This window comes from Ictidomys tridecemlineatus, chromosome 9 (genome assembly GCF_052094955.1).
Source record: "Ictidomys tridecemlineatus isolate mIctTri1 chromosome 9, mIctTri1.hap1, whole genome shotgun sequence".
Classification (NCBI taxonomy): Eukaryota; Metazoa; Chordata; class Mammalia; order Rodentia; family Sciuridae; genus Ictidomys; species Ictidomys tridecemlineatus.
The window spans coordinates 71,639,941-71,667,699 of record NC_135485.1 but is presented as its reverse complement, the minus strand read 5'-3'; the positions used below and the strand labels follow the sequence as shown (position 1 = coordinate 71,667,699).

Below are 27,759 nucleotides of genomic sequence, written 5' to 3'. Positions count from 1 at the left end.
ATACTAAGTTAAATAAGCCAGTCTCCCCAAACCCAAGGCCAAACATTCTCTCTAATATGTGGATGTTAATCCAAAACAAGGGAGAACAGGGAAGGGAAGAATAGAAATCCATTGATTAGACAATGGAAAATGAAGGGAAGGGTGTAGTGAGGGAAATATCAAGGACAATAGAATTAATGAGACATACTTTCTTAGCCTTTTATTTGAATACACAATCATGGTAACTCCACATCATGTTCAACCTCAAGAATAGGATACTAATTAGAATAAGTTATAGTCCCTGTATGTATAATATGCCAAAGTACATTATTTGTTATATTTATATAAAAAGAACAAATAAATTTAAAAAAGAAAATGTGATCTTAAATGATACTTCTTAAAAAAAGCAGAAAAATTAAAAGCAAAGCACACTATTAATAAGAACAAGTTCTAATTAAACTGGTCAAAATGGGCCAAAGTGACTCAGAGTTGCTTTGAATTTTTAACATATTGTTATAATATTAAAATGTCCCTTCATGGCAAAAGACATTTTGCAGTGGTGACTTGATAGTCTAATGCAATCCTTCTATCAGTGAGAAGTCAAGAGGTGGACCTGGTGTGACTCTGGAAACTTCCATGGATCCCCAATAAAACTAGAGGTCAGGAGAGCTGCACCTTCCCTCTCTTCTTTGAGAAGATCCATTGTCTCCTTTTTTCCCTGTTTCTTCTAATAAACTCATGTCTGAGCTACTCTGAGCAACTCCTCTGAAATCTTTCCAGCATGATCACAAAAACAAGTGACCAAAGACATCTAGAGGAATTTTGGCTCCATAGATGGCCTTGATCTCTAACAATGACTTTCCCTGGGGGCTTCATAAAAAGAGTAAAAAGAGGTAGGATTTGAGTTTGTTGAAAATCTTTTCCTATTCTCAGAAAATATATGGATATTTCTCATTTTTAGTAACCTGTCCTCCTTCCTCATTATTTGTATCCTATATTTGTAACCTCTAGAGTTGAGAAACTGATTTATGAGTAAATATTCCCCTTCTTCATTTCTTGAACTCTGAATAAAACCATCTCTTAAACATTGATTTTCCATGGGATGAGCTTCATACCTAGGAAGAAAAACACTACAATAATCTATCATCCCTAGAGAAGTTCTACAAATCTAATTCTTAAGGTGATTGTTCCTGACTTCTTGTTAGTGACTATAGTAGTTGTAGTTCATTGTGTTCATAGTAGCTGTGGTTCATTAGTATTTTATTCTATATGAATCTTTGAGAATTTGGGTGTGAGGAGATCCAAAGGGCTGAAATAACTAGATATTATGATATTAAGTGAAAATTCAATTTTCAAATGCAATTAAATTTCAAATACAAATATGATTTTTAGAAATTGTGGTTTTGCAATAAAAAGCTAAAGGAGATATTTCTGTTAATATTATTCTTTTATTTACTTCAAATAGAGGAGACAGGCTAGAGCAAAAAGAAAGATAGGGCAAAAGTTCCTACTCTATAACTGAACTCGAAGACCATTTTAATGCTAAATGGAATCATAATCTAAATACTGGCATACATGCTTAGGAATCTTTGGGACTTTTCTAGGAAAGGCCTAAGAGTGGGAATTCCTGGAAAGGTTATAGGTATTGAAATTGTTCTTGTTTTGTCTTCTTTTTTTTCCCTTTATCTACCATTGCTATTGGAAATTCAGAATACAAAAATATGAAACTCACTTCAGGAATGAAGGTGTTATGTTTTGATTAAAAATAATGTGAATTATCTTTAGAGATCAGATTTAATTCTTTGGATGAATCTCTTCTGTTTTGCTTGAAGAAATGGATTAATTTAGCTAATAGAAGGCAGTAGGAGCATTTTCTTTTAGATATTTCCCACACTTTCTAATTTTGCACATTTAATATTTTCAAACTGAAGTACACACCATTTTTGTTACCGGTACTGCGGGTTCCTGTGTTCCCCCAAAGTGAAATCAGGCAGGAATACTGTTTGACAGGAACAAGGCTTTGATTCTTAAGCTCTAATATAGGGAAGGCAGCAGGTGGAAAAGGGATTAACAATCATTCATTAAGAGAGAGAAATATACAGTTTGTTGTTGTTGTTTGTGTGTATTTTTATTGCATATATAGGGCAGGCAGAAACTCAGTGATGTCATTTCATATAGAGGTGCAGTCTTAGAGCCCACCTGGGCTCTTTTCATCATAGAAGAAGTAGTCTTCATAGGCTACCTGTCTCATTATCATATTAGGTCTCTGCTCTGTGATATAATTTTAATATGCTACTAAATAAAGGGTTATCATGGTTTATTCCAGTGACTAGTTTCAACATGCCTTTCTCCTCTATAATTTAGGAAAGCCCTTAGCACTTTGTTAGAGGAAAGTACAATATTTATAAGTATGTCTGTGCATCACTGATAGTTAGCTTTATAACTTTTTTTTTCTCTGTTTTCTCTTTCCTGATGTTTGCTGACCCCATAGTCTTAAGGACTGAGTGTGCTACCTCATTTTCCTACTTAATTCTTTTTTAGAATTTTGTTATTTTTGAAAAAATTAGGGGCAGAGAGAAATTTCTTCATGGATGACATTGTCTTTTCAAAAACAAAGCTAGGTTTGTTGCAGGTAACATTTCAAACCTCTTGCATAAGACCAGTTCGCATTAATGTTTCACTCTAATTAAATATTTTAATGGGCCTTTGCAATTTATTTAGTGAAATGTTTTAAATCTTCTTTATGAATGTAATATTCAGTTTTTGCTTTAAAGTATGGAGCTTCTTAACTATTGGCTTGATTTACTTAATAATTTTCATAGTTAATTTAAAATTTTGCTAGAATTTAAATGACCATTAAGGAAATGATTTGCCATTGTGAAAAATTATGATGAAGTTTACTTTCTCAGCTGATTGAAAGTACATAACAATCAGAAATATAAAGTCTACAATTATAAATTCAGAGAGCTTTCTCCTATGCTTGACTGCTTGACTAAGCTTGCATTCATAATAACAATGTTATAAACTATAAAAAGTGTGGCACATGATGATGGTGTAGGCTATCCCTCAATGTAAGTTGTGTCATACTATGTTTTCAAGTACTATGCCAGGCACTTAAAACACTCACCTGTCTTTTCCCTCCATTATGAGTTTTGGGTACTTTTTAATTATCAGGAAATTATTTGGCATCTAATTTTGAGTTTTTCATCTAATTGAGGATTCAAAGTTGTTTTTTTTCCATTATGGGTTCAAAGATTGTTCTCATCATAGTGATGTGGGCTGACTATTAGAAAGGAATCCACTGCAGCACACTTTAAAACAGAATTGATTTAAATATAGTAGCTAGGGTTTACAATCACATTTATATGGACTATCAACTTACATTGTTTCCCCCTCTACATACAGGCAGAATATGTCAAGATGTCTTCCAGTAACGACCAGGATTATATCCCATTTTTACAAAGAAACAACAGTGACCTCCCTGAGATGACCTCCAGTGACCTGAAGACATTTCCTGAAGGGGCTGTGTTAAGTTTCCATAACATCTGCTATCGGGAAAAAGTGAAGAGTGGCTTTCTATTTTGTAGGAAAACAGTTGAGAAAAAATTACTATCAAATATCAAGTATGTATATGAACTTTTTAAAAGACCACTTTAATGACCTATCTCAGGCGTCACAGGCTTTGCCTAATACCAATAAGTTACTGTGAGCATTTGTGTTTCAGTCTTTGTGCTGGTGTATAGACACATGCTTTCATTCCTTTTGAATAAACTAGGACTAAAATGATTCCATTTAGTGAATTAAAATTGACTCATGAAAATTGACTCATTAAAATTGACTCGTGAAATGCTGACATGACTTTTTGTATAAAGTAATGTCATTGACCACATGTATATTGAATAGATGTTCAAACATACTGTGGGAATGTATATTTACCTTGCCCTTCACTTTATCCCCCCCCCTTTTTTATTTGTTGGGGCGTGGAGGAGTGTGGATTAACAGATTTTACCCCAGGCTTTGTGCTCCCTGGGTCATCATTCTCCCCCTGAGCCACACTCCCAATTCCTCTTGCTTATCTTTTTTACCTGGTAGACTACTGACTCAGTATACTAAGGGTCTCCTCTATTCAAGAGTTCACACTGAGTTTATGGCTTAGTGGTGTGCATCTCTACAAAGATGTTTTGTGCTTTGTTAGGTTTATAAATGTAGTAAGTCTTGAAGTTTTTATTTTGTTTTTACTGTTACAAACATAGCAAGCATTGGTTTTCATGCTTATTTGCGTTTCTTGTTTTTTATTCATGAGAAGGTCATATTTTTCTGGCTGCAGTGTTTCTAAAATTTCTCCTATCTGCTGGACTCAAATAGTCTCTGATATGTGAAGGGTCACTCTCATTATCTTATTTTTGGTTTGTGTTGGATAACACTATCATTATTGAAAATGATGACAATATTTCAAGAAAAGGTCATGAGAATCTTGATTTTTCTTTGGATTTTTGCTTTTCTGTTCATTGTTTAAGAAGACAATAAAACAAAAATTGATCATGAGAATTCATTAATTTTCCTTACTTTCTTAGAATTTTATTTTGCTTATTTTTTATCCATATTTAGCATTTGAGCTTTCTCTTACCAATGCTAAAATTATCAAAAAAGGGCTGAGTATGTAGCTCAATGGTAGAGTGCTTGCCTTGCATGCATGAGGCACTGGGATCAAATCTCAGCACTAAATATAAATCAGTAAAGAATAAAGGTACATTGACCACTAAAATAATATTATGAAAAAAAAATTCTCCATTCCAGCAGATGTGTGGATATCCTATAATTGTGAAAAAAATCTTCACCCTGTTTGAGAGATTGGTCTGGTTATCTATTTTGAAATAATTTGAGATGTAAAGCTGCATGTGCATAACCCTTTCACCAGATTTGTTAATTGTCCACACTGCATTGTTTGCTCCCATCACTGTGTCTCATTTGTGTCCATTGTTACTACTGGTTTTTGTGAATCACTTGAGAGCACACTATCCACATGATACACCTTTATCCCTAGTACTTTTAGTACTACTTTCTAGAAAGATGATTACTGTCCTGTATGATCACTCAATTGTTTTCTGGAAGCAACCAAGAAATGATGTATCCTCAGATTGAAGGCAGGAGAGGTCCTGAGGACTACTCTTCACTGTGTTCCTCACATAAGTGACTAACCACCACATCGTGTCTCTGCAGTCTTGTCCATCCTGGTACTTTCTAGTTCCATCCCACTGCAGGTGATGTTAAAACTGATCACCTGGTTATGTTGCTGTCCGTCAAACTTCACCATCAGATCACCATTTTCCTCTTTGTACTTGATTAATATGAATGGTGATACTCTGATGTTACTCCAGAATCTTGTTGTTTATTAAACTTGAGTTTCATTCCACTGTGGTGACTCCTGTGTGAATCAGCAACCGCTGATTGTTGATAAAGGGTGAGTTCCTATTTTCATTGTCTCATAATTTGCATTCCAATTATAGGAAAAATCTTCATTCATCATTTCTCCTTTTGGTTACTGTATAGACTCATGAATTGTATTTTTTTTAATTTCCTTTACTGGGGACTGAACTAAGAGTTACTATACCACTAAGCTACTTCCCCAGTCCTTTCATATTTTGATTTGAGACAGTATCTTGCTAAATTTTCCAGGCTGGCTTCGAACTTGCAATCCTCCTGCATCTGCATAAGGAGTCTTTGGATTAAAATAGTGCACCACAGTGTCTAGTATGGATTTGTATTCTATGCAATAACACCCAATTGTAATGCTTCATTAGTATTATTTATCTTCATACTCCTATTGCTGCTGATTTAGTCAGTAGGAAATTTTTCAAGACAGGTTAATTTTTTTTTAACTCATCCCACCACTCTTAATTCTTTGGCATAGCAAGAAGTTCCAAATTTATTGTATACTTTCCTTCCCAGTCCTGGAATCCTTCAGTGTTTATTTTTGGAGAATGGTATTGAGAATACATGATCTGGGTGATTTGAATACTTATTGCTATTCGGGTGTCATTGCTCCTGTGCCTTCAAAATGGACAGACCTAGGGAGTGTATGTATGCAGGTACCTACACACATTGAATATGTCTATTGCATTTGGTAGTATAGCCATTTGGACAATATTAATTCTGCCTATCCAAGAATATGGGATGTCTTTCTATTTTCTAAGTTCTTGGGTTTCTTTATTCAACATCGTGTAGTTATCATTGTAGAGGTCGTTCCCCTCCTTGGTTAATTTAATTCCCAGTACTTTATTTTATTTTTGAAGCTATTATAAACGGAATAGTTGTCCAAAAAGGATCATGGTTTAAAGAATAATTGAAAGGAATTTAGAGGGACCTGATCCATCTTTCTTATAAATATTGACTAATAATAACATCCTTCATAGACTAGACTTCTGTTAACCAATAAGTCTTTTTTCTTTGATTTGGTGCTTGTTTTTTGTCTGCAATTTTTTCAGTCTTCCTTGAGTGTATCATTGCAGAGTCTAAATAAATAGTACTGCATCTAAAGTAGAACGATAAATCATCACGCTTTTGTGTTTACAGTGGAATCATGAAACCTGGTCTCAATGCTATTCTAGCACACCAAAGTCGAGGGAAATCTTTGTGAGTATAACAGAAAATATGTCTCAACCACTTCTGTGTAGTTGTTGTGTGATTTTTAAAGATGACTTTTTAAAGTTTACTAGGGAATAACTAAACAATTGATATGGTGATGTTGGCCATATTAGAAGTTAATGGAGAGGGGAGAAAGGGAATAATGATAAAAGTGGGAGGATGGAGCTGAAAGAATAATTGAAGACTAGAATTCTTTATTTTGGTAAAGAAGCACATTGCCTGAGCTGGATCCACCAAATTCAGACAGCTAGAAACTCATTTGGGAAGACTGTGCTGGATCAGCCAACATGGCTTTGCTTATATACCTTTGGATTTTCTTGTAACAACAACAACAACAACAAAAAGATGATGATAATTTAAACATACACATGCACATATAAATAACTTTAGTTAAACCTCAGATTTCTGGAGTAGTAAATTTTCTAAGTTTAGTAGAATATGAGAGATATGGCCTATAATGGAGGAGAGAAATCTGTATTGTATATGTCCTTTTATAGGTTGCTAAATATCTTAGCTGCAAGGAGAGATGCATCTGGATTATCTGGAGATGTTTTGATCAATGGAACACCTCAATCTGATACTTTCAAATGTAATTTGGATTATGTGGTTCAGGTAAGAATTTGTAGATTTGCCTTTTTTGTTTCACCTGTATGAGCATACTCTTTACTTACAGCTTATTATGCTTCTAGTTGTTTATGTGTCATGCTCACATAACCAATATTCATTCCACCAGTTTTCATAATCTTTCATCTCAACAGTTAAATGAAAAAACAATGAGGACTTGAAAAATTACCCTGTTGGACAATGTTATCAATTCTGGCTTGTGTATAATTTACAAGTGTCCACAGTTGTCCTTTTTACCCTTCTAGCATTTTTTCCTTTCCCTAGAAGATGTGTTTGCAAATCCTTGTACAAAGCAACCTGGCTGTATCTCGTTCTAGTGGGCATGATTACCTGGGCTCAAACCTGGCGTGCAGATTGAGGATGAAAATGACTTCCTTGGACTCTGCAGCTATCTTTATGTGGGTCACTGCAATTGGTATAGTTGAAAGTTTATTATTAGCTTGAACTTTACCTTGGTTATGTTATTTTTATAGATCATGGATTAAGTTACATATACTGAAATATGACTGAGGAGATTAAAATGAGACAGAAGAAGACACATGTACAGGGAAAATTACACTCAACTTAGAAAATTAGTGAAAAAAAGTCCCAGAGAGAAGTCAGTCCAGCCTGGAGCAGATTTATGATTAAGCATTTAAAATCATTACAGAGTAAAGAAACAAGTATGAAATAGGGAAAACTGAATGGAAATCTAATGATATTAAATATTATCACTAACAAATTTTAGGTATGATAATCATATTGTGGGTATGTTTTATATACATATAGAACTATGTACTATGATGTCTGGAATTTTCTTCAAATTATAGATGAGACAACACTGATCATGAGTTTATAATTACTGAAATTGAATTTTGAAGATGTGGAGTTTATCATATTATTCTGTCTATTTTTGAATATATTTGGCAGTTTCCTAATGGAAAGTAAAAATAAAACATTTTTTGGTAAAGGGAAAATGTTGATTCCTGATTTCAAAAATAAAAAAAAATGCATTTAGGATGATATCGTGATGGGCGCCCTGACAGTGAGAGAAAACTTACAGTTCTCAGCGGCTCTTCGGCTTCCAATGGCTATGACAAATCATGAAAAAAATGAAAGGATCAACAAAGTCATTGAAGATTTAGACCTGGATAAAGTAGCAGATTCCAAAGTAGTGTGAAAAAACCTGATAGTATCATAACCATGAAAGATGACCTCCTGTGTACATGGTATGACCTAAATGTGTGTTCCCCAAAATGTGTGGGGTCAAAAGTGGCTACATTCTGTAATAATGAGAACAATGACTACTTACATACTATGAAGGTGGAAATTAACTGGAAAAATACTCTTAATAATGGTTGTATCCTAGGAATGGAGTGTGGTCTGGTGTGGGGAGTGTTCCTCACAGGACCCTTTTGACCCTCGTTGTTAATTCATGGCTCATTTGATGTGTTTGAACTAACACTTCTTCTTCCTATTTCTCTTCCTGCTATTAACTGCTGTTTTCTTTCTCTTCCTCCTGGGGCCTTTGTTCCATGACTTTTTTGAGGTGAATTTCTGGAATCCATAACTGACAAGAATCCAAGGATTATTGCTTTGTATGTTTAATTTTTCTTTCAAAATTGTATTTTGTCAAATTATAATTTACTTTTAATTCATATAGTCACCAAGAAGTTTTGGAGCCTTTCTTTGTCAGTTTTTTTCTCTTATCCCTACCTCACTCTCTCCTTTATTTCCTTTCCTTTGCCAGTCCTATTTCCAGATCTATATTTCAGGCTTCTTTAGGTTTGAGAGGTACAGTTGTGAACAGTGTGACAAAGAGTGAAGTGTGACAAACAGTTAATGCCTACTTAGGCATCAGAGAGAAAAATTGAGTGAAATGCATCAACTTAATACTATTGAACAGTTGAACAGTCTTTAGGCAGGGATTGCTGAGCAGACATTTGAAGCTGTGTGTAATAATGAGCTGCTTAGACTGTAAATGGTTCACCTCCTTAAGAACTCCCCGACTTAGAAGCAATGAAAGTTGGGGTTCTACTGGCTCATGCTTCCTATATTATTGTGGATATTCTTGCATGTGAAATATATTTCTTATGGAAGAATAACCCTAGGATGACACTATTTACCATTTATTTTTTGTGTACTTAGTGATTGCGTTGTCTTTGCTTGTCATCTGTTTATTGACTTGACTTTTGAGTTTCTTCTGTGGGATTCTACTCTATTCTTTAACATTAAGCACTTGTAGCCTTAAATTTCTTGCTTATGTTTGCTGGAAAAATATGCAGAGGTAGTCACTGACTGCCTATATTCAAAAAATCTAATTGAATTCCATAGTTCAATTTTTTTTTTTTACTTTTGGCATTTGCAGGTAAATGGATAGATTTAGAGAAGATAATGCTAAGTGAAGTTATCCAATCCCCTCAAAACAAAAGCGAAATGTTTTATCTGATATAAGGAGGCTGATTCATAATGGGGTAGGGAGGGGAAGCATGGGAGGAATAGACAAAGTCCAGATAGGGCAGAGGGGTTGGAGGGGAAGTAAGGGGGAATGGGGTTAGAAATGATGGTGGAATGTGATAGACATTATTATCCAAAGTACATGTGTAAAGACACAAATTTGTGTGAATATACTTTGTATACAACCAGAGATATGAAAAATTGTGCTTTATATGTTTAAGAATTGTAATGCATTGTTCTGTCATATAAAAATTTTAAAATGTTAATTAAAAAAACAGAAAAAGATAGTCTCGTTACTATAATGTGATTGTTGAATCATTAATAGAAGAGTAAATTCCTAATTCTATTCCCTTAGATTTCTCAGTTGTTAATATCTTCTTACTTAGTTACTATAGATATTTCTTACTGAAGTATTTTATATATATATATAATATATAATATATGTAATATTTTACCTCTGAGTACTTGTTATGCATCTCAAACAAACCAGAACATTACCTTCCTTGTTTTAATGCCATTATCAACTAACACAATGAGTAATGTATTTACATCATCATCTATATGGAGTTCATGTTAATTTGGACTCATTTTCCAAATTGTGTCCAAATGTCTTTTATAGTTCAATCATCAATAGCACCCTTGTTTGAATCCTGTTAAGAGACTCTTTGGGAACTCTGAATTTCATAACTGCTTCTAACTTTCTGCCTACCAAAAACCTTCCTTCTCTACTCACACATAGAATGACATTGACTCATTCAAATGTGTGAGCCCATTGCCCTGTTGAGTAACCTGTCTTCTTTTAAGTCTGAAAAGATAAAGTAGAAATTCTGCATTCAGTTAGGGCATGGACAATGTCAGTCTGGAAAACCTTGTGGAAACTGAAAAGGTGCCAGTGTGGTATGGTAGATAGTGAACATTTCCTGGCTCTAAATGTTCCTATTTTTGGTAAGTCCACTTGAGGACTTTTGGTGAAAACAGTGTAGGAAGTTGTTAGAAGTCTAATAAATCACCATAAAGTTTTCCCCTTTTCCTCTCCTCCTATCTTTCTCTCCCATTTTAGGCTACAATTTCACTATGTCAGGGCAATGACTCTTCATGTTCTAATAGACTATCTTAAACCTATACTTAAAAACATACAGGACTGTTCAAAGTATGGGCTTCACATCCAGTCTCGGCACTTACTTAGCAGCTCTGCTCTGACCCTCAGTTTATTCACTTTTAAGATAAACTTCTTTCTTCTCCCCCATGTTCATCTATTTGTTGCTCACGATAATTAGGACAATGAGAAAAAGTATTTCTTTCAGGACTGTTCAACAATCATACTGACTGTGCCATTTTTGTTGATAATGTAATAATCTGTGCTTTGGGTTTTATCTAGGGGAGAAAGTAAAAGGACCAGGATAGCAATGGAGCTTATCACAGATCCTCCCATCTTGTTCTTGGATAAACCAACAACTGGTTTAGATTTGAGCACTACAAATACTGTTCTTTTGCTCCTGAAAAGGTAAAGTTCTTTCATTTATTCAATATATGATTACTTCTGTTTACCATATATTCTTGGTTCAGGGAAATCAGAATACATTGCAGGCTTTCTTACTTCTTTGTTAGAGGGAAATTATTAAAAAAAACCCAAAGAAATGTTATCAAGATTGATGAAATAAGAGTGTAGTGTGAAAGTGGTAATGGGGTTGAGAAGCTGTTTTAACTAGCAGGAGGGTCAGAGAAGATCACAAGCATGTGACAGGTGAGCTGGAGTGAGATGTGATGTATCTGCAGAAAAGAGTTCTGGGTGGAAGGAGCAGCCAGTGGCCATGAGCAAGAGAATTCCTGGTGCATGTGGAACATCAGAGGGACCACAGAGACAGAACCTAGTAGATAAGGGGAGAGAAAACTGGGTGATTTTGGTGTAAAAACAAAATACCACAGACTGGAGGCAAACAACAGAAATTAATTTTCTTCTAGCTCTGGAGGCTGAAAGTTGATATCAAGATGTTCCACAAGATTGTTTCCTCCAAGGCCTCTCTTATTGGCTTGTAGATGACCACCTTCTCCCTCTGTTCTTGTTTCTAATCTCCTCTTAACTGGACACAACTGAGATGAGGACCTTCAAGGTTCTCATGCAATTTTAATGACTGATTTGAAGACTCTTATCTCTAAAAGTAGCCACATTCTGAGATACAGGGGGTTAGGACTTTAATATGTGAGTTTTGGAAAAGCCAGAATTCAGCCATTCACAGTTAGAAATGATGTGAGATAAAGTTGGGCTGGCCTAGGTCTCCTAGGCCAGTGTTAAATAAATGGCTTTCTATTCTTTTTGATAGGGACATGGGGTCATTTTTTGTCTTATTAAAGATACAACAAGTTTTCATTTGCCAATCTAGAATCGGGAACAATGAATGCTCAATGAACTGAGCAAAGGGGGTTGGATTTATAGGAAGAAAAGGGCAGAAGAAAGAAGAGAATATATAGCAGATAGGTTATTAGAAAGTTACTTTCCTTAAGGGGTTAAACAGAGGGCCTTCCTTGTAATGCAACTCAGGTAATATAGAGCTCTTATGATTGGTTACTAAGAATCTGATTTTGGAAAACAGACCCATTTAAATCTAGTTTGATTACCTTGCACTTAACACAAAAGACTCATGGAAGCATTTTGAGTATATTAGAGCAGGGCAATGGCTATAGGGAAGGCTGTGAAGTTCGGATAGGATGAGTGAAGGACTCTAAGAAGGAACTGTTGAGGCAGGATGGGGTCTGGACTAAGGTGCCCATGCTGCAGTGGTGAGGAGCACAGGTTCTGAATCTGTTTGAGGCTGGAAAAAACAATCAGTTTGGGAAGTGGACCTAGGCTTTGAGAATTGAGAGAATGATGCCTGAGATTTGGGGCCTGATTAAGAGGAAGAATGAAGCAAAAGAAATGACAATAGCTTTTATTAAGAAGTGAGAACTGGGGCTGGGGATGTGGTTCAAGCAATAGTGCGCTCACCTGGCATGCGCGTGGCCCAGGTTCGATCTTCAGCACCACATAAAACATAAAAACAAAGATGTTGTGTCCGCCGAAAACTAAAAAATAAATATTAAAATTCTCTCTCTCTCTCTATTAAAAAAAAAGAAGTGAGAACTATGGAGCTGGGCATGGTGGCATATGTCTGTAATCCCAGCAGCTTGGATGCTGAGGCAGGAAGTCATGAGTTCAAAGCCAACATCAGCAATTTAGTGAGGCTCTAAGTAACTCAGCGAGACCTGTCTCTACATATAATACAAAAAAGGACTAGGGATGTGGCTCAGTGGTTAAGTGCCCTTGAGTTCAATTCCCAATAACAAAAAGAAAAAAAATGCAAAACTGTGACAGGAAAGTTTATAGGAAACAACATTTCAAAAGTTAACTTTTAAACTTATTTGAAAGTATAAAAAATAATTTCAAAATTATAAGATGGCTCCAAAAATATTACAAATAAAATCCACTCTCCTCTCCTAGACTCTCCAATTGTTACATTTTACTGCATTTTCTTGCCCTCCCTGTCTCTGCTCACCATTACATAGATTTTTTACTTTACATCATCCTCTATCACTACTGAATACTCCTTAGTTTAAACTCGAAGATATAAAGACACTGTACCATATCAACCTCCCAGTGAGGAATTTAACAATGACAGCTTCACAATTATTGAGTCCTTCAACTCCAATAAGATGTCACAAGCTCACTCTGCTTTCTTCCTCTCTCAGGATTCTGAAGAAACATGTATTTACTGGATGTTTCATTTTTTTATCCTCTAATCTGGAAAAGATGCTCAGTCTTTCTCTGGCTCTCATGTGGTTGAGTTAGGACATTTCATGAGTGACCTTCTGATGGTCTATTACAGTTGCTTAGACTGACTCAGGCATGAAACCATGCTGAGTTCCCAGTATAACACACCTGAGCTTCACCCACCACAGCTGGTGTACACCTCCATCATCTGATCACATTGGTGTCTGCTGGACTTCTCTTCTGATAAATTACTGTTTTCCCCACACTGGAATAGATTAGTATATTATTGGGAAATAAAATAAACTATTTAATGCCAAATTCTGTTCCTCATCAAATGTCCCCCACCAATTTTAGATGAACCCAAATCTCCTGCTCTTGTGGTAGCTGCCTAACATGTTATTGTTGACAGCATATCTAAGAAAGAGGTTTTTCTTCTTCCCTATTTATTTCCCATATGATTAAGTTAGTCAGAATCTCTATTACTCCCTGTTTTAGTGATCAAGTTGATCCTGATTGGGCCTCTTAGAGTTCATTCAATGTGGCTTTTGTGTTCCTTTGACTTCTCCCTAATCATCTGTCAAGCATTTCTTTTCTTTGTGGTCATTATGATGTTCCATGCTCGTGTTGTACTATATCAGCCATTTGTAGAAGGTGCCCTTGGTTAGAAACCAAGATCTGGTTGTTTAGTGCACTAACTACTATTGGAGTGGCTTAGCTTCTAGTGGCATTGCCTTTAGTAGACAAATCTAGGAAATATACATGTGTAAGTTTGTGTGTATACACATATATAAAGTAGAAATTTGATTCTATATTTTATTTGTTCAGATAATAATTATAAATATGCTTATATGTGCATTTATGAGTCTCTGTGTGATTTGCACATTGTTTGTACCCAGTCTACTACAGAGCAACATTACCAACACCTACATGTGAATTTCTGATAGTCACAAATAAACATACATCTGTAAATGTTGATATTTCTTTTAGCATTTAATGTTATCATTAAAATCCCATAAATTCATAATAATATTCCTAATTCCAATCTAACAATTCAGTGTGTTTTAAAATACTTTTTTAGTTGTAGATGGACAGCTTTATTTTATTTGTTTATTTTTATGTGGTTCTAAGGGTCACACCCAGTGCCTCACTCATGCTGGGCAAGTGCTCTGCCACAGAGCTACAGCCCTAGCCCCCTTCAGTGTTATTTTAAATTTTGTCCTTTCAATCTTTGCAAGTCACTTTAGACAGTAAGAGATATGGCCCATTATCTCAATATATTTGCTTATTTTCTCAGTTAAGTAATTTAATTGTTTAATGCAATCAGTCTCCCACTGATTTGGTCTACCACCTCTGGATCCCCTCTGCCTCATATATTAAGCTACCAGACACACCACCTTCATGGCTCACCCTCTCTATCACTAGGTCACTTCCTCTGGTGCCCATGCCCCCATAAGCAAGGTTCTGTGCTAGCAGAGAAGAAACAGGAAGATGCAAAGATGGATAATTAAACATCTTAATTTTGAAATGTAAAGTGCACATACAAGTGAAGATGCCAAGTTATGGGTCTAGCCTTCTGGTACCATTTCAGAGTATACCCAGGATATTTTTATTATTTAGAAATATGTTAATGATGTTTATTAGCAAATGATGGATTGATACAAAATTTACAACTGCTTTCTTTATGCTTTGCACTACGTAGCACACAAGTATGCTGCCTACTGCAGGGAGCTCTAATTGGTCATTCTAAATGACTTATGTGTATTCTTATCATCAATGATCTAGTTATAATGCATATTCTATTTCTTTAATCTGAGATAGAGCCTAAGATTCTCCACAGGATAATAAAACAGGGGATTCTGATAACGTTGCCACTGGTTGTTGTTGTCCTCAGACAACATTTTGGGAAGCAGGACTGTCATGCAATTATGCTTCCTACTTCTAATCCAGCTCCCTATTCCCTGCTGGCTATAGTTGTGTTTTTTGAGTGAAGACTTAATTGTCCCCTTTTTTTGTGATCTCTTTAATTATTTTCTTCATCCAACATCTAATATCTCACTAACAAACACATACACACATACATACACACATAAGTCCTGATTTGTAAAAAAAAAAAAAAAAGAAGAGCTTCTTTTAGTTTCTAAAATAAGCATTTTTAAAAAAAATTTTATGCTTTGTTTATTTTGTTCTTCAAGAATGAGCTGTCTTCTATTCTTAGATCACTCCTGTTGAGACTTTTGATGTTCTACTAGTACTATCTTCATAATGGGTTGTAAGTCTCCTATTTTGCTTAAATGGAACCCTCATCTAATTCTATTTCCCATTGTACTGAAATTATTGGCCTACTGGCCTGATTATCTTTGAGGCAAAGCATCTTTCCACACACAGTTAGCATATACTAGGTGCTTCTCAAGTATGCATATTCAAGCTGCCTTCTCATAATTTTTTTCAGTACTAAAGTTTGAACTTTGGGGTGCTCTACCACCGAACTATATCTCCAGTTCTTTTAATTTTTTTTCTTTTTTTAATACAGGGTCTCACTCAATTTCCCAGGTTTGCCTCAAATTTGCAATCCTCCTTCCTTACCCTTCTGAATACCTAGGATTAAAAGCATGGACCTTTATGCCTGGTCCCTAAAGTATTTTAAATGTAGTTTTTTAACAGTGATTTTGTCATTGTGTCTTCTACCCATAAGCTATAACTTTTTTGTAAAGGAAGTTTAGAACTGCTTATACTGTAGAATTAAACCAGAAATCAAATTCAAAGTTTTTTCCCTAGTATTCAATGACCCTTTGATCATCTGCTTGAACGTTAAGCCTAAAATGTAAAAAGAAAAAAATAATTATATCGGAACTGCCTTATAACAATATTGTGAACATGAAAATATGGCTATTTCTAAAGCATTTAGCAAACACATAGTAATGTTAATTGTTTTATCAGTTTAGAAGAATGAAAATTAAACCTAAAAGATATAAATGATCAAAGAGAATTTATCATATGACACCTTTAATAATATTTACTCTATAACTAGTTCTCAAACTCAAGTGTACTTACAGATTACCTGGGATGCTGCTTAAAAATATGGACTCCTGCCAGGTGCAATGGCCCATGCCTATAATCCCAGCAGCTCAGGTGGCTGAAGCAGGAGGATAACAATTCAAAACCAGCTTCAGCAATTTAACAAGGCCCAGAATAACTTAATAAGACTCTGTCTCTAAATACAAAATAAAAGAGGACTAACTGGTTTAGCACCCCTGGATTCAATCCCAGGTACAAAAAAAATAAAAAAATAAAAATTAATTCCTGTACCCACCCTGAGATCTTAATTCAAAATCTTGGAAGACTATCTAGGAATCTTTATAGTAGATTCCAGACTGTTGATTCACAATCCTTTAAGAAGTCCAGTTTTTTTTTTTTTTTTTTTGAGAGAGAGAGAGAGAGAGAGAGAGAGAGAGAGAGAGAGAATTTTTAATATTTATTTTTTAGTTTTCCGTGGACACAACATCTTTATTTTTATGTGGTGCTGAGGTTCGAACCCAGCACCCCGCACATGCCAGGTGAGCTACCACTTGAGCCACATCCCCAGCCCATGTCCTAGTGTTTTTAATAAAAATATTGAATTTCATTTCCCCAGTAATCATGTAGATAATATAAAATGAGATGAGAACTCCATAAGAGAAAATCAAGTGGAACTGGAAACAAATGGTCTAATAGCAAGAATAAAATATTTTACCAAGAAATTCAGGATTCATATACTTAATGATTCATTGTTTTCCCTTTTAACTTAGGATTTCTCAGCAGGGACGAACGGTTATCTTCTCTATTCATAGACCTCATTATTTCATCATCAAGCTGTTTGACAGCCTCACCATCTTGGCTTCAGGAAAATTAATGTACCATGGTCCTGCACAGAAGGCTTTGGAATACTTCTCATCAGCAGGTGTAGTAGACTTTTTGCATGTACTTGATCCTTCATTCATTCTATGTTGGGAGAGAGCAGAGGAGTCCACAGGAGTGTTGTTTGATAATATAGAGGTACCTGAGATTCCACCTCCCTAAAACATCTTTGGTTACTTTGGTGCCAGAATTTTTCTTCATTTTGGCAGTGCTTGCTTGATTTTTAGATCTCTTTCTTTTTCCTCTCCTATCTGAGTATGCATGTGTGTGTGCATCTGAGTATTTTTACTGGACCTGTCTGTTATGATTCTTAGTTATTATTGATTGGAAGTCAGATTTCCATTGTTGTGACAAGACACCTGAGAAAAACAACTTATAAAAAGATAATTTATTTTGGCTCACAGTTTCAGAGATTTCTGCCCATGGTCAGCTGGCTCCATTGCTTTGGACCTGAGCTGAGACAAGGAAGAATCTCAAGAGGAAGAATATGGTAGAGGAAAGTTGCTCAGTTCATGGCTGCTAGGAAGCAAAAAGGGAGAGAGAAAGAGGGAGAGAAAGAAAGGGAGAGGGAGAGGGAGAGAGAAAAAGAGAGGGAGAGGGAGAGGGAAAGAGAAGAGAGGAGGAGGAGGAGGAGGAGGAGGAGGAGGAAGAGGAGGGACAATGATGACCAGACAGGAGGGGAGAGGTAGGGAGGGGAGGGGAAAGGAATGGAATTTCAGAATCTCCCATGGCATGCTACCAGTGACCTATTTCCTCCAACTAGGACCCACCTCCCAGTAGGAGAAATTGGAATTATTAATACATCAGATGGATTAATCCACATGAAGTTAGAACTTTTATATCCAATTGTTTCTTAAAAGCCCCACCTCTGGACATTTTTCCACTGAGGACCAAGCCTTGTACACAGGAATCTTTGTGGGACACTTCATATGCCAACCAAAATTTCTACCCTGGTCCCAAGAAACTCATGCCTATCTCATAATGCAAAATGCATTCAGTCCCAAGAATCCCCATAGTCTTAACAGTTCTACCAGGTCTCAAAAGTCTAATTTCAATGTCTCCTCTGAGATTCAAGACAAAACCTTAGCTGTACACTCTTATATATATATATATATATATATATATATATATATATATATATATATATATATATATATATATTAAAAAAAAAGTTCTATGCTTCCAACGTATAATGACAGAGTAAACCTTCCCATTCTAAAAGGGAGAAATAGGGATATAGAATGAAGGGATTAGACCAAAGCAGTGAAAACATTAAATTCTGTAGGTCCACATTTAGCTTCTGAGACAATGGTAGCAAGATCTGGGCTCTTAGGGCTGGGGAAGCCCCTCCACCTCTGTCCTTACTGGTTGTAACCCCTATGGCTCCTTCTTCTGGTTCTGCTCCTAGTCTGCAGCTTTCCTTGGGAGACATTCTACATTCTAGGGATCTCTTAATTCCCTGGAATTCCACTGCATCATTTGCTTCACTCTCAAAGTTTCACACTTTGCCTTCTCAGGTTTCACCTTCAGGTATTCCAACTCTGAAACACACTATCTGGTTCTCAGGCCTTCATTTGAACTCTCTGTTGAAGTCTGAGAGACTCCCCTAACTCTAGCATCCTGCATTACTGCAAAACCAGCATCATGTGGATAATAGCAAACTGTACAGCCAGGCACAGCTCTATTCTGGACCTCTTGAACCATGGTTGCAGTAGTTTTGAATGCATGCGCAGCTAAGCAGGGTGTTTTAGTTAGCTTTTTCACCACTGCAACTAAAAGACCTAATCAGCACAATTGTAGAGGAGGAAAAGTTTATTTTGGGCTCACAGTTTCAGAGGTCTCAATGGATAGACAGCAGACTCCTTTCCTCCGGGCTCAAGATGAGGCAGAACATCAGAAGAGTGTAGCAGAGGGAACCAGTTCACATGATGATCAGTAAGCAGTTAGAGGTCTTCATGTGCCAGATAGAAAAGCGACACCTCCAATTCCCACCTCTTCCAGCAGCTCCCTACCACTTCACTTACCTCTCAGTTAATTCCTATCAGGGGATTAATAACTGATTGAGTTAACACTCTCACAACCCAACATTTCTCCTCTGAACCTTCTTGCATTATCTCACATGTGAGCCTTTGGGGGACACCTCACATCCAACCTATAACACAGGGTGAAAGGAATCCTAGGGAAAGAACTTCTTAGGCACCCCTGTGCTAAGGACTCTTCTTAAAGTCTTTCAACATGTTTTCATTTGTACACACTTGAGCCTGTTATGCAGGTTGGTCAATTCCTGAATGCCTCAAGGCATCTCTCCTATTGTCACAATGAGAAGTACTTGTTTTGCTTTTAGTCATGCTAAATTCTGGCCAAACTGCAAAATTTTCAAAATCTTTCTGCTCTGATATTTAGTCCTGATTTTTATTATAAAGATGGTCAAACAGATCAAAATGCTTTGCTGCACTGAAATTTCCTCCACCAGATTAATTAGTCTATCACATTTAAATTCAACTTCATACAAAGCCTAAGGACATGGAAAAGTGTACACATGTTCTTTGCCAGGATGTATTACTAATGGCCTCCAGTCCGGTTCCCCAAAGAATCCTCACTTCCATCTGAAACTCATGAATGTAATCTTTACTGTCTGCATTCCTATGGGCATTCTTGTCTTCTGACCGCCCACCAGAATTGTTCAATAAGCTCTGTTTAAAATATCTTAAGGCTTCTGTAGCTATCATCACCAAACCTTTTCAGATTTCTCCTGCAAATCACTTCCAAAGGCTTCTTAACCACATGGGTAGGCACAGTCACAGCAATGACTCCTCTTCTTGGTACATATTTTCTGATAGTCAACTTTTCATCACTATGATAAATACATGAGAAAATTAACTTTGAAAAGGAAAGATTTATTTTGACTAATGATTACAGAGGTTTCAGTTCACCTTCAGTTGGCTCCATTTCTTTGGGACTGTGATAAGGCTGAACCTCATGGCAGAAGGACATGGCACAGGAAAGCTGTTTAGCTCAAGACATCCAGGAAGTAAAATGAGGGGGGGGGATGGCAAGGGAAACATAAAACCTTTAAGGAGATGGCCCCACTCACCAAATTCCTCCATCTAGGTCCCATCTCCCAGTAATTTATTCATTTTTTTAATTAATCACATGTATTAATTCACTAAGGAGATTATAGTCCTCATGAGCCAATCATTTTCTAAAAGTCCCACCTCCCAACATTGCTACATTGGGGACCAAGTACTAAACATATGAATTTGGGGAAGAAAATACTTCAGATTCAAACCCTAACAATGGTCTTTTCCTGAAAGTTCATTATTTAACTGGTTGTACTGTCATCTAGTTGTTCTGTCATTTCAATATTTTTGGAAAGTACCAGTATTACTTTCTTCTTGATCATAGAACCAATTGTGGTTTTTCTATGTTGACTTGGCAGTGATCTTGCTCTGCCTTGATGAGGGCTCATGAAGATGCTATATCACTTTCTAGAAACATTATATTTAACATTTATGACTTGAATGCGTGTGAATAATAGTCAATAGAATGTGTGGTTCTAAATTCATTTTTAATGAACCAATGTTTCTGAGCTGCCTGGTTCTATTTCATATTGAATTATGTGTTTTTTAAAAATGGCTCCAAAAATCTATTTAAAGACATTTGGAGATGATAATACATGTTTCTCCATGACTCCAAATGCAGTAGTGAATACTCACTAGCTAATTTTTTATTTGTTTATTTTAATCTCTGTCATTTAAATATAACCTGGGCTTAGGTTGTGGCTCAGTGGTAGAGTGTGTTAGGCATGGAGTTCAATTCTCAGCATCATAAGTAAATAAATAAATAAATGAAAGTCCATCAACAATTAACAAACTATTTGAAAAATTAAATAGAATAAATCTAACCAAGCATGTATGAGTCTAGAGAGTCCAGTAGAGATGAATTTGAGAGTCAGACTTCAGGCTCTCTTCAGATGATTGTGCCAAAAGAAGCTGAGGTGGAAGTTCAGGTATAACCTGGTGGTCATGTTCTCAAGAATGCTGCTTCATATTTGGAATATGGCAGCATGTGAGATGATCATTTGCACCTCCAAATTCAGTAGGCCGAGAAGCAGTCATTGCTGCATGCACAGGGAAATTTCAGCAGTCCCTACGTGAACTCAAAAACATACTGTACCCAGGCCTTTAATAATTTTTTTCTGGACCTAGTTTTAGTACTTGGAAGTACTAAAGTTTAGTACTGGGAAGTACTAAGTTTACTGGGAAGTACTAAGCTTAGTACTGGGAAGCACCAGAGCATATTGATAGCTGTTCGAGTTTCATGATTTATGATACCCACACATGTATTGCTGGCAGATAGAATATTGTTGAAAGTCTGCATGAATGAATAGGATGAAAGAAAGTACAAATTTGTGAGGTGAGAAGAGAGCAAGAAGAGGAGGGAGAAAATTTTAAGATTCTGTCTTCCCTAGCCTCACTTCCATCACCACCTGGAAAGGAGACCTGTTTACATTCCAAGACCATCACACTGAGTTCTTGGGGTGTCTCCTTTTACAGGTTATTCCTGTGAGCCCCACAATGACCCTGTTGACTTCTTCCTGGATGTCATTTATGGAATTTCCTCTGCTGTGGTATTAAACAGAGAGGAAGAAGACCATGAAGGTATGTGAATCTTTTAGATTCACTTTATTTGCCTAATTGGTTTGACCAATTAGCAATGTGGTGGCTCATTAAAACTTAGCTTTGTGAATTCATGTTTATTCCATGTTCTGATGCCAGCCAATAGATAGACTTTATTGTCAATGAGTGCTGTTTCATATTCAATTTATGAATGAGCAATTATATGATGCTGTTATTGTAAGAGGAAAACTCACTAAAAATAAATTTGCTTATTATTTAGTGTACTTTTATAATAAAAATTTGGTACTTTATGTATTTTCTCCTAGTAGAAAATAAGGACAAGGTTTTATACTAAGAAATATAACTCTTTGTGGTAAGAAGTCTATTTTAAGAACTGAGATCCAAATTGTTAGGGAAAGTTTGAGTGAGTTTTTTCTATCCATATGATTATGGCAGAATCTGGCCAATTAGCTATGTTTACCAATGTTTACATCAATGACAACACTCGTAATAGCTTTAGAATAAAATTGTTATCTCATAAATGAGTCACAGAAAATTGGGTTAAGTCAGTTCTTGTCTGCTAATAATATTTCTATTCTTTATCTATTTTTCTTCTAAAGTCAGCCAAAATGAAGAACTTCCTAAGAGAGAAAAAAACAATTACAAAAATATTAGCTGAGTTTTATGCTAACTCCTCACTGTACAAAGACACAAAAGCTGTATTAGAAGAACTCTCAGGTGGTCTTAAGGAGACCAGTCTTCATGGAAACCACCTAGGTCACCTCCTTCTGTCACCAACTCAGATGGATTTCCTGCCGTCCATTCAAAAACTTGCTGCCTAATTACAGGACTGCTATAGAGAGGGTAATCTGAAAGATTCTTTTCATTTTGCTGTGAGATTCTTATGTGGGAGCAATTGGGTTCTGATATAGTCTACTTAAGAATTATGAGTATTTTCTTTTCTTTTTCTTATTTCTAATGTAAGAATTTTCACTTGAAACTTTTTAAAGTATAAAATAGTTGCCTAATATGTTGGTACATGCCTGTATTCCCAGCTACTCAGGAGGCTGAGGTAGGAGGATCACAAGTTAGAGACAAACTTGGGCAATGTAGCAAGACCCTATGCAAAACAAAAAGTGCTGGGGATGTGGCTCAGTATGAGCATATTTGCCTTGCATATGTGAGATCCTGGTTGCAATCCTGATTATGGAAAATGGGCAGGTGGAAAATGTGCATGTTTCCTGGCAGAAGAGTTGAGAGCTCAATTGAAGTCATCCCTCTTAGCTGCGTGGACTTTAATTTGTTCCCAGATCAACTTTGCCAGGTGCCTGCATTGCTTTGCTACTATGTTGTAGGACATTCATAAGTCCCGCTCCTGAACTGGGCCCTGAACTGGGAATACTTGGTAGACACTGAGAGGAGTCTTGGCCATTCCAATAATCTGCTCTGTTATTCTCTCAATTCAACAAAAACAGGTTAGTGTTCAACTTAATTTAGAAAGTAGTGTAATAGTGTGCACTGTATTCTGATTCTCTCAGAGACTTTGGCCAAGCCATCTCAGTGGTGAAATCTGATTATGAAGCTGTATATTTTATTATAAATGGTGTACATTTTTCACTTCTAATTGACACTATTTCCTTTATCTTTTTCATTTTCCTTTTTTAAAAAGATCATTACCACAATCATAGGTGGACTGGTTATGAGTTCTATTCTCCTTCACCTAAAAAATGATTGCACTGAAATCCAGATTAGGTAAGTAAATTTGAATCAATGCTGTTTTTTTCAAGCATGGAAAAATCCATTTCATATTTTTTTGAGTATAAGTATTGAGTAAACATTATATTCATTGTGGGTAGGATGTGTTCATGCGTTGAAAAATGAGTGGAAAAATTAATTTTCTTTTTCATATATATTTGTATCTATTGTTGAACTGTATACATCATAAATTTTACCCTTTTAAACCTTTTTGAATGTACATTTACTGTTTAGTGCATCAAGCACCTGATCATTGTGCAACTATAGCCAATATCCAATCCCAGATTGTATTTTTTATTTTTTGTCTTCCCACACAGAATTTCTATACCCTACATAGGGAGAGACCTCATGGGGTGATTCTTCCTCTCTCTTTTAACCAGAATAGTAATTTTTTTCTTCTTCCTTTCTTTCTTTTTTTATGGAAAAAAACTATGTTTATTTTGTTTCTGTTCTGTCCTGGCAGGACCTGGAAACTCTGTCTGCTAATTGGCTTTCAGTGTTTACACAACCTGTCAGCAAAGGAGACCTTTGCACTTGAGAAGAAGCTCTTTATGTGAGTAGATCTCTATTTTAGGAAGGAGCTTGATGTCTGTTGACTAAATTGGTGATATCTATAATTGGATCAAGGATCTGATTGGGAGAATATCAGTATTTTTCTTTTCTTTCATATGTTGATTTGTTTAAAGGACAAATACAAATCATATATACCTATTATATACAGTATGAGCTTTCAAAGTATGTGCAGAGATAACCAGTATTAACTGAAAAAAAGAAAAACAGGGTAGAAAGTCAAGTGTATGGGGCCTCCTGCCAAAGGAAGAGTGAGTTTTGGGGTGAGGTGTAGTCAACAAATTCCAGTGCTGCAGAGAAAGCAAGTAATAGAGGGGCTGAAATTATCTTTTTGTTTCTAGAATATAACAAATCAAGATGACTCTAGCAAGAACATTTTGAGGAGCTAAGTAGAATTGTAGTGGTGGATTAATCAGCAAATTAACAGTAGTAGATAAAGCTGACAAAGAATTGAAGGTGTGCAGCCTTCAGTGGATTTAAGAATGGAATGAATCAAAGGAAAAGAAGAAAAGGTTCAGTTTTTCTCTTGAGATTTTCAAATATAAAGGAGATTTGCCCATGCTTACATATGCACCAAGGATAGCAATCATCAGAGAGGGAAGGAATGAAGACAGTGGTGGAAGAGTTTAAAAATACAGGAAATCCATGTGAAGAAGAGGAAAGATGAGGATTTAGTATCTGAAAGGGGGTATTGTTGAAAGACATGATCAATGAAGGAAGAAGTCTTTTTTTTCTTTTGTTTAATCATGAGAGTAGCAAAAGTAAAAGGAGAGGGCTGGGATTGTAGCTCAGCGCTAGACCGCTCTCCTAGCACATTCAAGGCCCTGGGTTCCATCCTCAGCACTACATAAAAATGAATAAATAAAATAAAGGTAATGTGTCCAACTACAACTAAAAAACTAAAATTAAAAATAAATAAAGTAAAGGGAGTTTAGGAATCTGCACCTGCTTCTAGGGTCTTGGAGAATAATAAAGCCACCTTTGTCACAATCATAAGTGGGGAGAAGAAAAGCCTTTGTTATCACTGAGATTAGCCCCTGATGTTTTGCTCTTCAAGCAGAACCCAGCTCAGAGGATAAATATAGCCTCTGAGGAAAGTGAGGAGATGCAGACTCTGTCCCTGGAGGGGTGATGTGGGCCAGAGTGGGCAGCACAGGAGGAGTGCTGTCATGAGAGGATCTGAGCAAGAGCCTTGGGGGGCTGATGTTCCAGGGAGGCTGCACCTGAAGTGGAGAATGACGTGGGGGTGGGGGTCAGCCTACAACCCTTGGACATATGCAGTGTCAGACCTGGTGGCAGCAGGAGTCTGCAGAGCAGAGTCTCCTCTGGGCTGTGCCTTCCTGGGATAATCTGGGATGTATGGTATGTGTTTTTGTTCTGCAGACAAGAGTACATCAGTGGATACTACAGAGTGTCTTCTTACTTCTTTGGAAAACTGTTATCCTATTTCTACCCAGGAGTTTGTTAACAATTATTCTAGTTACTTGTACAGTATACTTCATGTTAGGTAAGTAACAAGATAAAGAGGATGTGTCCTTAGTTTTACAAATGAAAGGAAACTAATTTCTCTTTGTAAACATATTTATGGTTTCCAAAACGAAAGATCAAGTCATAAGCCAGTAGAGAAAGTATTCATTCCTCACTTTCAAAAATGGTATTTCAGTTGACGATACTGTTCTACACAAATTCTTTTATTTTTATTTGTTACTTGTGTGTGTGTGCAGTACTGAGGATTGAACCTGGAGCCACTCACATGCTATACAAGTGGTCTAACATTGAGTTACATCTCCAGCCCTTTTTTACACTTCTATTTTGAGATAGAGTTTTGCTAATTTGCTCAGGCTTGCCTTAAGCTTGGATTCCTCCTTTCTCAGTCAACCCAATTCCAGGGATAACAGGTGTATGGCACCGTACTGGACTCAACTGAACTTTCAAACCTATAAATATATTTTATGTCAGTAAAATGCTGTGATTCATACAAAAACATGGAAAGAATCCCTTCATATTTGAGACTATACTGGAGATAATGGGATATTTATTGCTTTTCAATTTTTCTCTGTGTCTCTGTACATATACCTTTACATAAAGATAAAATATAAATGGAAAAACTATAAATAGGTATTAGAGAACAAAGAGAGAGCTAAAAAATCAACATACACACACATACACATATGCGCGCACACACACACACACACACACACACACACATTTATTCTCCCTCTCCTTTTCCCTATTTAAAGAAAGATGATGACTTTTGGGTACAGGGATTTAACTGGAATATTTGTTTAATGGCCATAGACACATTAATTTGTGCATTATGCTCAGGCTTCTTCCTAGGCTCATGCTGTAAGAATGTAAATGTATTTCTTTCTCTCTCTTATGCACTCACATGCACACATACACACATCACAGAAATATCTATTTTTGACAATACACTGCAGAGTAAGAACCATTGAGAAAGTGTAAACCTTCCAGTTTAGAAATAAAAGTTGTTTCATAAATAATTAATTATGTAATCTAACCCCTCCCCCACAGTCCTGATTGGTGTTCCTGCACCAATTGCAACATTGTAAGACTGATGGTGAGCATTAACTCATTAGAGTTCATAAAGGTGGTCGAAGAAACTTCATTTGGCTCCAATCTGAATCAGAGTAATATGATTTGTCTACAGGTATTCAGCCTATGGATTCTTTCTCTTTCCTTCCCATATATTAAAACCATTGTTACAAAAAATATATAGAATTGTGATCACAGATTTTCTTTTTGCTAACAAATGCATTATAGCAGACAGTGAGTAATGCAGAGATGTCTGGGTACATGGATGTGCTGTTGATGGGTTTTCTTTATTAGGAGAAGGCAGTATAATTTGGCTAGATATGTTGCCTGTGTCCACCTCACCAATTTTGAATTGATCAAAATTACACATAGGGCAACATCAGTGTTATATGAGAAAATGCTTTGGTAGAAAGTGTAATAAATCTGTATGGTAATGTTATATAGTGGTGAACGATGCAATTAATGTCCCTGGGTATTTCAGTCTTGAATGACAACTTTTCATCTTGATACTATTTTTTTCAGAGTATTATACTGTCATTTGTGCATTCGTGTATGTACACGCGCACACACACACACACACACACACACACACACACACACGTGTCAAATACATGGGAACCTAGGCAGGTAGACTGACCCTTTCAATTCTTTCAAAGGATTGAAACCAGGAGTGAAGGCTTTCTTCATAACGATGCTTACCATTTTGATGGTGGCTTATTCAACGGTTCCCTGATCCTTGCTATTGGAGTTCACAGTATTTTTTTCACAGCAACAATTCTGGGACTATATTTTCTATTGATGATGGTGAGTGTGAACTGTGATTGTCTGAGAGGGAATTTTTCCCCTTGTTCCTTCCCGCTCTTTCACCTGTCCTGTAAAACCTACTTTGAGGATTCAGGGCATAGACCTAAGATGCTTTCTGAATGTCATGGACTA

At 36.2% G+C, this 27,759-nt stretch overlaps 1 pseudogene; it reads left to right on the top strand.

Annotated features, from left to right (window-relative positions):
* The first annotated feature begins 3,399 nt into the window (after positions 1-3,399).
* Positions 3,400-27,556, top strand: LOC101962084 (broad substrate specificity ATP-binding cassette transporter ABCG2-like; annotated as a pseudogene).
* The last annotated feature ends 203 nt before the right edge of the window (positions 27,557-27,759 follow it).